Here is a 14,167-nt window from a genome sequence, read left to right as displayed (position 1 = left end):
GCTGAGTCCTAGCCAAGCTCAGAGATCATGATGGTTTTTGTTTGTTTGTTTGTTTGTTTACACCAGTTGTCTCTGACGCCTGATTGTCTTGTCCACACACAATCAGGGTTACAACTACCTGGGAGATTGCTTTTACTTAACTTCATTTTTCTTTTTTCTTTTTTTTTTATTTTTTTTTTTTATTTATTTTTTTTTTTTGGATTTTTGAGACAGGGTTTCTCTGTATAGCCCTGGCTGTCCTGGAACTCACTTTGTAGACCAGGCTGGCCTCGAACTCAGAAATCCGCCTGCCTCTGCCTCCCGAGTGCTGGGATTAAAGGCGTGCGCCACCACGCCCGGCCCTCTTTTTTTTTTTAAAGACAAGATATTTTGTAGTCCAGGCTACCCTTCAGTTTACTTGTTAGCTAAGGATGACCTTGAATTTCTGCTCCCCCCATCAGCTCTGTCTGTCCCTTCAGGCCCTTGTGCTATCAGTGCACCAGTGAGGAATTCAGGCTCCGTAGGGACCTGGCTGGTGTAACCTAGGGCACAGTGAAGCCCCAAAGTTTGGGGATTATAGATGTGTACCACCACACCTATTTTATGTATTGTTGGGGACCGAACCGCAGGGCTTCATGCATAATTGATAGAGTCTCTATGGACTCTACATCTGCAACCTTTGGCCTGGGGGGGGGGGGGGTTTAAAACAAAACAGCAGCATTAGAGAGTACATCATGCAATTGCTATATCCCCCTGCCGCATACATCCCCAGTTACCAGAATCTTCCCGGAGTAATGCAGTTGCAGTCAGTGAACCTTCTTGGATACATCGTTGCCATTCGGATCCCTCGGCTGCCATCAGTGTGCACTCCTGGTGGTGCTGTGTCTGTGGGGCATGGGCAGGCTGTAGCTGCACACACCAGCCATCTTAGTGTCCCACAGAGCACTTCCTCGGCCCTGAGAATCCTCCATGCCTGCTTCTCTCCAAGAACATTTAAAGAAGCATGGGGTGGGGGGCACCAGTAGAGTGCCGCTCTGTGGAATGCACCCCAATGTTGTTGTACCCTAAAGTTCCCAGTAGGTTCTGACTGCTGTGCAGCCAAAGGGAGGGCACAGGCTGCAGCCGTGGTTCTTAGCTGGGTGTGGTTCTTAAGGTCCACACAGTTCACATTGGTAGCCCCCTCCCGCCTCCCCCCCCCCCGGCTCCCCTCAGAGTCTCTGCACCCGCACGGGAGAGTGAGGTCTCAGAGTGTGGGGCTCTGTCTGCTCCCAGGTAAGGATGCTGCTGCATGTCTGAGCAGCCCTGCCTGCCTCAGGACAGTTTTGAACAGCAGTGGGGATGGATGGGCTCACATTCTGGTTGTTTGCCTCCCCATTGCCTCCAAAGTTCCCAGGCCTGCTGTCTAGAAGCTGACTCTTTCCCAGCTTGCATTGCTTTTAGTAGGGGACCAAGTCAGCAGGCGTTGCCTGTGTCACCAGTCCTGGGAGACTTGGTTTGCAGGGGAGGGTTGTGGCAGGGCAGACTGAGTCAGGAGGTCAGGTCAGACTTGGGATGTACTCCAGCCCACTGAGTCTCTCTCAGGCCATCTCTGTGCTTACTAGGGACCCCTGTCACCCCCACCTGGACAGCTAGAACATCTAATCTGGATACTGCCCCCCCCCCAGTAGGGGTGGGAGCCGGGAATTCACGAGTCCTGGGCCTTTCAGTGTCCAGGGTCTGACAGTCCCATGGGGTCAGCAGCCTGTCTCTCTGCTCAGCCTGTCAGGGTGCCTGGCATCAGTCACAAAAGGCCTTGAATAGAAGCCGAGTCGGCTCCTGGGAATCCAGCAATAAAAATCAATGTAAATATAGCTAACATTTGGGAGTGCTTTATAAAGCACTTGAAAAAAAAAATCCCTCCTATAAACCCAAATCCAGTCCTACAAGGACTAAGGACAGTGGGTTGTCCTGTCTTTTGGCTGTGGACACCCAAGTTCAGAAAGATTCGCTTGATTACAGAGCCGGTGAAGGGCAGAACTGGGATTGGCACCCAGCACTCTGTTGCTCCCTCAGCTGCCTCTTTGGTGGCACCCTCCTGCCAGGATGCAGGCTCCTCCCACGTTTGTTCTGGCTACAGCAGGGTGAGGGGGCTGGTGCTCTCCCGCCTGGGATGTGGTAGAATTTCTTGTGACACAATTCTTGAAGTGGGTGGTGGCGGCTCTTGACACTTCTCTGTACAGAGGGACATGGAAGTGTGTCCCTGTGTGGGTGGTGGCAGGGACTGGGGAGCTGCTTGGCTTTGCAGCCGGCCAACAAGCTGAGGAGTCTGTGGGCTCAAGTGCTTTCTAAATTCATTGATTAGGGGACTAAGAAGGGATAGTATGGTGGTCTTTCAGCCTTGACTCTTATCGTGAACACTGTGGGTCCTGGAGGAGGCACCCATGCTTGGGGTGTCCTGACCCCTTTCTTAAAACAGACAGCTTTTGATCTGTCTGTACTCTGCAGTCTCCATGCTGGGTTCTCTGTCAAGAAAAACTTGCGATCAGAAAGCATGGGGCCCACTGGTGTGGAGGTCAGGTCCTGGGATGAAAGTCTTCGGTCCCTGTGTGTGCAGACTGCTGGGAACCTACCTGGTGTCATACCCCAGGGGGTGATGCCAGTGGTGTAACTGGCTCACTGCTCATTTCCCCCTGGCAGAGAGATAATACACCAGGCACAGCACTTCCACTTTGATGAGGAGACCAAAATGTCTTGGGTGAAGTTGGAGTCTCCCTCAGCACCTTCTGGGCACTATGATCAAAGCATTTTGACTTCTCCCACACAGGTCCTCCGGAGGGGGCCTCCTCTCATGCCCTTTTTGCTTACTGTCTCTCAACATTCTTCATTTGGCCACCGTACCATGACCTGCCACCTTTCTGACTGTGTGAAGGAACTAAGGAACCTACAGGAGCCCAGGCAGGTCCTTGGACTGTGCTTGAATGCATTCAGAGTCCCGGCAGCACTGTGCCTTGTCAGCCTTCAGTGCTGGCTCAGTCTCTAAGCCTCTCCCGTATTGAGAGAGTTGCTCGCCTTGGGGCTCTTGGAGAATCCTTTGGAATGTGTGGTGTATCCCTTAATTAATTGCTAGTGTGTGGCCTCTCGTAGGCAATGCCTACGAGACAGTGGTAGGTACTTTACTGTGCCTGCAGGAGAGGAAGAGCTGCCACCCAGCACCCCTCCCCACCCCCCTCACAGGGATGTGGTAGAGAGTAGAGTCACCTCAGATCTCTTGGAAGATGTGCCGCCTCAGGTTGGCATAGGCGGTAAGACAGTAAACCACCGAGCTTTCTTTAAAGCGCTCTAGCCCACGGCCCATCCTCCTCTGCAAGCTCTCCACCAGCCCTGGCTCGCTTCTATTTAAGGCAGGGAACATATTTCCTCCGGCCTGCTGCCCCTGGCTTTTGCTTTGTCCAGGGAAGCATTCCTCACAAAGACCTTTGAGGACTGGGTGAGGCAGCTGGGAGCTGCCTTCTAGGAAGGGGGTTTAGCCACTGCTCCCTGCAAGCCTCATATTGAGGGTACCTGAGCTCGGAGGTACCTGAGCCCAGCCACTCTAGAAACATGCTGTCTCTATTTGCATGTGCACCGAACCCATCTCAGTATACCACCACCTTCTTCTCTAGACCCAGGCACAGAACGTACCAGCCCTCCTGCTCCCTGGCCACCACGTGCTTCCTGCGTTGGCCTTGCAAGCACTCTCTGCAAGTTTTGTGGGCTCCTGGCACTCACCTCAGTACCTAGCAGAGGACCTGGCACACGAGGCATTGGGAAAGGTTTCTTGTGAACTTGTTTACTTTACCCTAGGGCCAACTTAGAAGCTACAGAGTGATTTGTTTTTAAAGGATTTCAAGGGTCGAGTAGACTCTCACTCTTTTTTGCTTGCTTGCTTGCTTTTTCAGTGTGAATGATTGAACCCAGGACCTTCCTTGCACATGCTAAGTAAATGCTCTGAGCTACACCTCAGATCCTTTTGTAAAAAATTGAGGCAAGCTCTCATTAACTGTACAGAATAACTGTAGCTCAGGCAGGCCTTGAGCTCACGACCCTCCTCAGTGTCCTGCACAGCTAGGATGTCCAAGCCTGGCGATTCCCTTGTTCTTCTCTGTAGACTTAGCTTCTGAGCCTGCCTTCACCCTCACCTTTCACTGCCCCTTTTTGCATTGGACGGCTTTGGATTGGCTTCGGCAGTTCATGCCGACAGTCTCCCTTGCACCAAGTGGTGTGTTTCACCTACTTCTGACCAATGAGATAGCAGCATAAAGAGCATCTCCTGTCTTATTAAAAAAAAACCCACAGCTCCTTGGCCGCATCCCCTTCTCTCTTCCAGGTGCCCTGTTGGGAGTTGTGGCAGTCAGCCATGTTTACTGTGATGTGAACCAAAGTCGACCATGGTAAACATTGCAGAATGGAAACTTGAAAAAAAATCCTCAGTTTTTGCTGGCATCAAGCTGTTGACGCACCTGAGATACTTACCTCCAAAACTTTGTTTTTGTGATAAAAGCTGTTTTGGGTCATTATTTAAAATCCAGCACCTCTTTACTTATCAATCTGAGCTTGAAGGAACTGTTTTTATTTGGTGTGTGTGTGTGTGTGTGTGTGTTTTCTGAGACAGGGTTTCTCTGTATAGTCCTGGCTGTCCTAGAACTCACTCTATAGACCAGGCTGGCCTTGAATTCAGAATCTGCCTGCCTCTGCCTCCCAAGTGCTAGGATTATAGGTGTGTGCCACCACTGCCTGGTGGAGGAACCGGTTTTTTTGTTATAAGAAAATTCCAAGCTGGCCATGGTGATGGCGTACACCTTTCATCCCAGCTCTCAGGAGGCAGAGACAGGCAGATCTCTGAGTTGGAGGACAGCCAGGGCTACACAGAGAAACCCCCACCTTGAAAAGCATCATTAGGGTAAGAACTAGTTAGCCTGTTTGTAGCAGAACTTGGCAGGGTGACACTGCTGGCCATAGAGAACCCGGCACTTAGGATCTTAGTGCTCGTGTGGAAAGTTTAGGTCCTTTGGGGGATGGATGGTCGCTGGGTGTCAGGCTCCTTTAGACATGCTTTAGAGGAAAATGATGCCCATGTATGAGAAATGTAAAGGCCCTGGAGGGCGTCACACACACACACATATATCTTGAGCATAGCTGGAAAGGCGAGGGGGAGCATCTGTTAAAGGCATGGAGAAGATCTAGAGCCAGGGCAGAGGGGTTTCATTCAGGTCATTAAAGATGCACACCGTCGGGCTGGAGAGATGGCTCAGCGGTTAAGAGCACTGACTGCTCTTCCGAAGGTCCTGAGTTCAAATCCCAGCAACCACATGGTGGCTCACAACCATCTGTAACGAGATCTGGCACCCTCTTCTGGAGTGTCTGAAGACAGCTACAGTGTACTTAAAGCATACAATAAATAAATAAATCTTTAAAAAAAAAAAAAGCCGGGCGTGGTGGCGCACTCCTTTAATCCCAGCACTCGGGAGGCAGAGGCAGGCAGATTTCTGAGTTCGAGGCCAGCCTGGTCTACAAAGTGAGTTCCAGGACAGCCAGGACTAACTATACAGAGAAACCCTGTCTCAAAAAACCCCCCCCCAAAAAAAAAAAAAAAAGATGCACACCGTCTCATTGGAAATGTTTCTTCAGGCTCTCTGAGAAAGTTACTTTGGGTGAGCCCTTGCCAAGTCATGAGAAGATGGCTGCCAGCACTGTATCCCCTCGGCTTATCAGCTTCCCTGAGCCAGGACTCAGCTTGGGACTCGGGGCTGGCTGGGGTGGTTGGCTCTGATTGATCTGGCAGGTTCTGTAACTTTCAACTGAGGTTGAAAAGAACTGAAGCTTATTGTCAGCTCCCGAGACTGGGAGTCTGAAGTCAGTGATGACAGGCCCAGAACCTCCTGGAGTAAGTCAGTCCTCCTCCAGCTACAGATATGGTCCCACGGTGTCCTGGCCTGGAACAGCGGAGAACTATATAGTCTCTGCCTTCCTGTCTTCCCTTGGCCATCTTTTGTGTATAGGCCTATATAGTCATGGCTTTTCAGGAGATGGACAGGGAGAGAGAGGGAGAGATAGGGGAGGAGGCAGAGGGGAGGCCAAGGCCAGAGGATATAGCCTTGAGTATTCTCCTTAGGAATGCTGGCTACCTCCTTTTGAGAGTGGCCTGGGTAGCCGGCGGCTAGGGAGCCTCCCGCCTGCCTCCCCAGAGCTGGGATTATAAGCACATGAGTTCTGAGGAATCCAACTCAGGTCCTTGTGCCCATGAGGCAAATGCTTTCCCACTGAGCTGTCTCCCCAGCCTCCATCTTTGTTTTTCTGAGGAGACCTTTTTTCCTGAAGAGACCTAGATTAGCATGACTCTGATGACCTGACTTACCTCAACTTGATGATATTTGCAATTTCTTGTTTCCAAATACAGTCACATACACAGCTGCTGGGGGTGAGGACTTCAGCTTGTCTTGCTGGGGGACACTGTTCAACACATGTGTCAGTCACTAGTCCATGCGATGTGATATTCTCATTGGCCAAGCCTGGATCACGTATCTACCTGGACTTATATGCCTTTAAATTGGGGGGGAAGACCCTCTGAGGGAACTGAGTTGCCCACAGGCCTCAGCTTCAAGGACTGTTAGAAGCAGCAGTGGGAGAGGTCACCAGCAAGGGAGAGGGCTTGATTGATCTTTCTTTCATTCGAGCAGCCCCTGTTCCCATTCTTCTGCCCTGGTGTCGTCCCCTCCCCGACTTCTATCCTTTGACTTGGAAAAGGGTGCTTAGGTAGGAGACAGATGGAAGAAAGCCCAACACAGTAGAGGTCTCTTGTACCACCCACCCAGCCCCACCCTGTACAGCCTCACTGGCTGAGGCATGGACTGCAGCCAGGCTTGGTGCCGTGTGTGTGTGTGTGTGTGTGTGTGTGTGTGTGTGTGTGTGTGTGTACATACACCTTATGAGTGCTCTTTCAAAGAGTGCTGTTGCAGTAGAGCCTGGGTAGGTGATGTCACCAGAGTGCTAGAACCTGATGGATCCTCCACTGATGTTCTTATTTATTGATGTGTTTTCCACTTACCTCAGAAGGCAGGGAAGATGCCATGAGGCAGGGGTACAGGTCACGGTGATGGTGGGAAGATCCCGGTACCCAGGTGTTCTCCCTTTCCAGTTGGGCATTCTATTGGCAATACATTTGGCTGCTGGATTTTCTTATTCTTACCTAGCCCTCTGTGGAAGGCCTCGGGTGGGGCACCAGAGCTCTTGCTAAAGCCTGAGAAGTGACCTGGGCTCTGCACCCTTACCACTTCCTGTATTCTGGCCTTATCACCTTTGTTACAAGGACATGGCTCACAATTTCCTTTTATGTAGAATGCATGGGGTGACATGTGGGAGAAGAGGCTGCGACCAGGCCCATCCCATGCAGAACCTGGTGCTACCATTGGGCCCTGAGTTAGTGTTATTTTTCTATGCCTGTTCCTTCCCTACAAAATAGGAAATGGGAATAGCCTCAACCTGTGCAAGGGCTCTAATGTCCCTGGGCTGATGTCCTGCAGGCTGGTTTATGTATGCCTCAGATCCTGAGCACGGGTCACAAGAGTGGTCAGGTCTAAGCTAATGATTGTCCCAGAAGCTGAGCTCATCGTACCGTGGGGAGGAAGGGATTGGTGTGTAAGTGCTTTGGACCCTCTCCAGTGGAAGGGCTGGTGGCCGAGAGCTCTTTGTATACACTGTGGAGAGCCTGGGGCCAGGTGCCCAGGCTGTGGGCTGGTCTGACCAGAGGAGTGAGCTGCTTTAGGAAGTGGTGAGGCGAGAGTAAGGACAGGGAGCTGGAAGGAGCACCGTGTCCTATTTTAGGGCACTGGGAGCCTTGGAAGATTTTTGAGTGGCTGAGAACATTTTTAGGAGGAAGGATATTTTGTCAGGTCTTACCCAAGGTGGGCTGGCCTTTTTTGCCCAAGATAGAGACGAGATTCTGAAGTTAGTTCTGAAACAGCAAAAAAACATCTGAACTAGAGGGTCTAAGTCCTACCTTTAGTCTTGGTCCTCTGACCCAGTTCGCTGACTACATGTAGGCAGAGACCCTGGTGCTTTCGTGGTTTGAGCGTTACGGTGCCTACTCTGCTTTTCTGTGTCCTGTGTTGTCGTCTTTGGTTGCAGAGCCTTGTGGAACAGTCATGGGGAACTCGGGCCCTCTTGTCCTCAGCAGAGTCCCTTGGGGGCCTCAAGGGAGCTGAATTAAAAGGCTTCACTGACTTGGCCCTGTGGCTTCCTGGCTGGCCACCTGGTCCAGCACTCAGTGGGACTATGGAAGCTGAGCATTAACAACTAACTGGCAAAGCCTTGAGGTTTGACCAGAGAGGGACCTGGTCCCTCCCTGTTTACCCTTGGGTAGAGGTTCTGTGCTGTCTGTGCATGACTAGCGAGGCCATGATGCCTGGCAGGCTACTGTTGGACTTGGAATGTGAGCCGCTGGACGGTCAGCTTAGGCAAAGGTTCTAGGTGTGGGCTGTGAATTTAGGGCTCTGAAGTTAGGTAGATCTCACCAGGGCGAGTCTTTTAAATGCCCCTGCCCTGACCTAATGGGGTTGGACTCTGGGTGCCAGTGTCAGAGTCAACTGCCGAGGCTTCATGCTTAGCGGGTCTGTCTTCTGGCTGGACTGAGGACAGAGGCCGCACCCCTCTTCACACCCTGCAGAGCTGGCGTGCCTTGGGCAGCTCCTCCCCTCCTCTTCCTCCTTCCCTTTTCCTCCAGGATCTACAGCCCCCAGATGGTGGCTCAGTCACTTAATACTGTGAATGACCCCAGGTGGCTCTGGGTCCTGTGTTTGCAGGGCCCTACAACTCCAGCCCCAGAGTCTGTCCGATGTCAGTCCTTCTGCAGTCACTCAGCTTTGATGGCCGGGGTTGTGAGTTTTTATGCTGGCTTTCTCAGTAATTACCAACCTTACTTAGTCACTGCCCCCTTCCTTTTGGCTGGGCCTCAGCTTCCCCTTTCTGTGCAGAAGGGGTTGGACTCTGACAGACTGGAAACTCAGATGGAGTCCTACCAAACGTTTATTACATTTTTCTTTAAATTCATTGCCAGCATGTGAACAAGTTGCTCTGTTCTTGCCCTTGCCAGCTTCGTGGTCATGTCTGCGGTGGCCATTTCAAGTTGGTGTTCTCTGGGTCTTTTGAGGCTCCCCTGCAGCCTCTGGCTCTGACTTCCAGAGTGACGAGGCAGCAGAAGAGGGAAGTGAGGGGCTGATCACTCCCCAGAGTGCCTGTAGCTGAGGATCTGGGATCGGCTTTTCATTTGACTGATACTTGGCTGTGGGCAGGAGTATGGGTTAGCAGATTGGCGGCTAGAAATATCTAAGGAGCAAAGCTGCAACCAGGATGGTAGTAGCAAGGTGCATGTTGGGGCCTCTGAGAGAGGAAGAAGAACTAGCAAGCAATGCAACAAGAACTTTGATCAAGTTCCCTGCAGGGCTCAGTCATGACACCAGCTCTCTGCTGTGGGGTCAAGAGAGGCTGTGGCTTAGGGTGCCCCCTGGAACTTCTACACACTTCTGTGGCTTGGACCCCGCTTCATCAGCCCTTCAGCCCTGTGGTTCATTGGTCACAGATGGCAGATTTCCATTGAGCCCCAGATGGGACTTACCCCCTACCGCTTAGTTGAGGCTGCCCAGGTGTGGGCACATAGTCCATGTGTGGGCACATCCTTCTGGTGCCCTTTGTTCATCTGGGAGGGGGCATTTTGCACCCAGATATCATTCCCTGTGTGCCAGATGTGCATGGATTTCCTATTGAAAGTTGCCCCTAAATGAGAAAGTGGTCAGTGTGGGTGTTGGGAGTTTTAGAGTGGTCAGAAGAATAAACACGGACCCTTTTTGTGCATACTGGGGTAGATTTGCAACCTTGCACCCCAATTGTATGATCTACTGAGCTGCTGTTTCCCGCACGCACGCCTTTGTGTTCTTAATTCACCTGTGGCCCACTCGGCCATCCTAGGTCAATATTTAAGCTGATGCCAAGACGCTTCAAAAAGGTTTCCCTCAAAGTGTAGGCTTTGGTGGGAAGCTAGCCATGGCATGCATGAGAGTTTGCACTTGAAGTCAAATCTGAGAGAGCACTGAAGTTCTGTTCCTCCCAGGGGAAAGGAGACCCTGCTGTGCCTCACCAGCTCCTGCCTCTGTTCCTGAGTTCCCTGTCAAACCGGGTTCTCCCACAAGCTGTAGGGCTTGGCAGCCCCAGTGGGAGATGGAGACGGCACGGGTCTGAGTTTGGATCTTTGCCTCGATGCTGTCAGGGCCCAGCTCGTCTTGTTTCTGTTCGAGCCCTCTCTCTCTCTTGTCCTGTCCAGTGTGTGTGTGTTATATTAACTTCTTCAAAATGGTGAAACTGCACACAGGGGACCTGAAAATGAGCATCCCTGTGGTTCAGGTCACCTGGGCTTCTAGGTTGGAATTGCTTGGCTGGGAGGAAGAGGGCCTGTGTTTGTTAGTAGCCACAGATGAACAGAAAATGACTAGGAGTAGCAGAGTAGAAAAGGGCGTCTGTTTTTTGTTGCCTATGTTTGAAGCTTGGGTTGTTACTGTGAGATCCAGGACATGTATTAGCATTCTTAGAAGGTTAAATCCTTAACTGGGGAAATGACTAACTAGCCCTATTGCATTGGGTGTTATAAAGAGAGAGAAATATTTATTTTTATTTTTTATTTTATTTTATTCTAATTTTTTTTTGAGACAGGGTTTTTCTGTGAGGCTCTGGCTGTCCTAGAACTGACTCTGTAGACCAGGCTGGCCTCAAACTCAGAGATTCGCTTGCCTCTACCTCCCAAATGCTGGGATTAGAGGTGTGTGTTACCATGCCCAGCGCATGAGAGGGACAGATATTAGCTCAGTGAGGGTTCAGCGTAGTACTTCAGGACTGTGTGGGGTGGGTGACATCATTGTTATCACTTGGTAGGCACCTGTAGCATTCAGTGCAGTGGGGGACACAGATGCAGTGAGATGAGAGTCTTGCTCCCAGGAGCTTAAGGTTAGAGGACAGGGGCAAGGATTGTGGTAGAAGTGCAATGTATTTGGGGGGTTCCTAGCATCTGACCCCTCCCAGTTTATACGCAAGGATTCTTTTCTGTAGTCTAGATATTTTTCCCCTTCTAGCCTTAGAGGCAGACACACAGGACCTTGTTTTTGGCTGGCTCATCAGAATGCCTGTCATGGTGTCTCTATAGAGCAGGAAACTTGTAGGTGAAGTATGGTGGACACCAGTTGGCTTGGGCAGGGCGATGGGCCTTACTGGCTGCTGCTGGGGATGGTTTTATGTACCTTTGGGCAATTGGCTTCTGAGCAGGCCTCTTCTGGCTTCCTGCTGTTTTTCTTTGAGCTGCACAGAAGCGTTCAAGTGAGGCCCTTTGTTACCCCGGCCAGCCTGGTGAGTTCTGTTGCTCACATCCTAGAAGCTGAACCCCTAGGATTTTAGAATAACACTTGCTGTGTACAAGGTATTCCATCTTGAGAGTAGGGATGCCTCCAAACCAGCAGGGAGGATCATGGGAGGGTTTTGGAAGGAGGAAATGCTTGAAGGGGGATTTTGTAGCACAAGGACTCAGAGCCCCAGGGAAGTTATGGAAGAGGCTGGACCCTGTCCAGTGTGGTGAGAAAGTACGGCATCCATGCATGCAGAGGACTGCTCCTTTCATGGCTTCATTTGTTCACAGAGGTCACGGAGCAGGGTCAGACCCCCTCACATCCCATTTGCCTAGTTGTAGCCTGGCTCTGGCCCGGTAGCTTCTTTGAATCTCCTCTTTCCTTACAGTGAATGCAAATGATACTGGGGAGCCCAGGCCACACACTGGGACTGCTGGCCCTGCATGCCTACATAGATTGGGACCAGTGGCAGGAGTTGGGGTGCCTGTCTGTCTCATCTGACCTACAGCGTAGTCTGTGTAGAGGGTCTCAGTTGTCTCTCATACAGGTGAGGATGTGCCGCTGTGGGAAGTTAGTAACTCTCTCTTCCCAGGCCAGCCAGCTAGCAGCCACTACCTCCAGGGCTGTTTTTAGTTTTCCTGCTTCCCAAGCCTGGCTGGTTCCCACCACTTCATAGGCCTGACCCGAGGGTGACGGTCACAGAGAGTGAGCGTGGCAGTGATCCAGGGTAGGCACAGAGCCACTTCCTGCTCAGGGAGTGCCAAGCGGCTTCCGGCTTCCCAGAGTGCAGAGGGGCATTTAAATGTCCCTCAGAGAGGTGGGGTGCAGCAAGCAGGCGAGAACTAGAGGAGTCGCATGCTGAAGCCATAGAGGCAGATGTGTGGGTGGTGTGGGTGCTGGCACTTGGGGGATCTTGGTGACTTTGGTACTGTGAGATGGCTGGGCAGGAATGGTGGAGAAGTAGTGTACTCAGGTTAACCTAGAACTCACTATGTAGACCTGGTGGGCAAATAGCTGTTTGTCTTTCCTGTCATGTCCTACCTCTAGAGAGCTGTGGGCCCTCAGACCCTACATGAAACCAGTCTGAGCCCAGCTGGGCCCCATGTCCCCTCACATGCATCCTCTAAGTCCTCAGTTTTCTAGTCTGTGAAGTGGGTATGACTCCTGTGTTGTATTTTTCTCTGGGTGATAAAGATAGCTGTTTCTAAAACTCGAGCAGTTTAGCCCCGAAGGAAGTCAGCATTGCTGGAATTCATAGCTATACATATGGTCTGATTGAGAGGAACAGCCCAACCTCTTCCAGACCCTCTTCCTCTGGTGACAAGAGGAGACATGTGGTGAGGGCAAGGTAGGTTGGGGGACGAGCCCCCTGGACACAACCATGAGCAAAGAACAAGGCGTGAAGGCTGAGGCAGGTGGGTGGGAGACTCTGGCACTCAGAGCCTTGCCTTCATTGGGTAAGAGAGAGAAAGCCTGCGGTGTTAAGTATGGTGGCACAGTGCTGGCTTCGGCAGCACATATACTAAAATTGGAACGATACAGAGAAGATTAGCATGGCCCCTGCGCAAGGATGACACGCAAATTTGTGAAGCGTTCCATATTTTTAGGAAAAAAAAAAAAGTATGGTGGCATACATACTGTGACATCTGGGGTGGCGGCGGGGGGGGGGGGGGTATCAGAGAATCCTCTCAAACTTGATGGGCATCCTCCTTAGGATGCTGCCTCAGTTCAGGTGGGATTTAAAAAAAGGCAGGAAATAGCCTATAACTTTTAGGAAGACTTCTCAGGGAACCTTGTTTTCTGGCCCGCCCTGGAGGGAGCGGCCCCTTTCCCCTGGGACCAGGTTTCAGGTGCCTGCCTGAGCCCGGTTCTTTGTGGAAAGTGCTTTCTCAGCCTTAAACTCACTCCACTCTCTCCCCCCCCCCCCAAGGGCATATGGGTGTAATTTCCTTTTCCTGTGTTATTATAATTGTACAGTTGGAAGTGGCCAAATGTTAAATGGTGGGAATTGGTTCAATAAATGACATTGCATTGACCTTTTGCTGGTAGCACTTTAGAAGATACAAAGTATCTTAGGAACGTGTTCCTTGTAGCACATGATCGGAAAGTGGCAGCCAAGCTTCTCCCCACCACAACCCCAGTTTTTGGGAGGGGGAGGGGCGGTTAAAAGTTACAAGGATGCATAACAAAATGTTACCAAATGTCTCAGAAATCAAGGTGATTGTTTGGTACTGTTATGTGGGAGTTTTAGATCCCTTAAAACAGCCGTGAGTTAACAGCCTTGACTCTCCTGAAACTCACTGTAGACCAGGCTGGCCTCGAACTCAGAAATCCACCTGTCTCTGCCTCTCAAGTGCTGGAATTAAAGGCGTGCGCCACCACTGGCCGTGAGTTAAATTGATAGGGGGGAAAAGCATTTCTTTACAGTGGCATTTCCTTACAGTGGCTTGGGACTCTCTCAAGCAACCCAGGAGAAGTCTCAGGTCTGAGGCCTGCAGAGGAAGTGTCACCTGAGTCCTTTCTGGCTTCAGCTCTCACACCTGCCCTTACCTGGAGGTTGGGTTTAAATCTCAACCCTGTGTGTTGAGTTTTTGCTTGGCCTTTGGTTCCTTGGGGTGGCTGGGACTGGCTGACTCTGCAGATGACTGCGAGTGGGCACAGAGGGTGTCCCCAGTCCAGGTTAGTCTCTGGCTGCCATTTCCTTTCTACTGTGAGGCCCAACCTCTATGGGTCTAGAAATGCTTTTAATAACTTTTAGTCGACTTTGAATTTTCATTGGAAGTCAGTAT

At 51.1% G+C, this 14,167-nt stretch overlaps 1 protein-coding gene and 1 non-coding gene across 3 annotated transcripts in view; both read left to right on the top strand.

The window, feature by feature from the left end:
• Itpk1 (inositol-tetrakisphosphate 1-kinase) overlaps positions 1-14,167 on the top strand; it is a 137,649-nt gene that overhangs the window by 48,927 nt on the left and 74,555 nt on the right. The window lies entirely within an intron of this gene.
• Positions 12,877-12,983, top strand: LOC115032898 (U6 spliceosomal RNA). Its single transcript, XR_003838546.1, has one exon. It is a non-coding gene; the product is annotated as a U6 spliceosomal RNA (small nuclear RNA).

The sequence above is a fragment of the Mus caroli genome, unplaced genomic scaffold (genome assembly GCF_978045245.1).
Source record: "Mus caroli unplaced genomic scaffold, Mus_caroli_1 scaffold_14, whole genome shotgun sequence".
Taxonomy (NCBI): domain Eukaryota; kingdom Metazoa; phylum Chordata; class Mammalia; order Rodentia; family Muridae; genus Mus; species Mus caroli.
The sequence above is the reverse complement of the archived record's forward strand: the minus strand, read 5'-3'. Positions and strand labels throughout refer to the sequence as shown.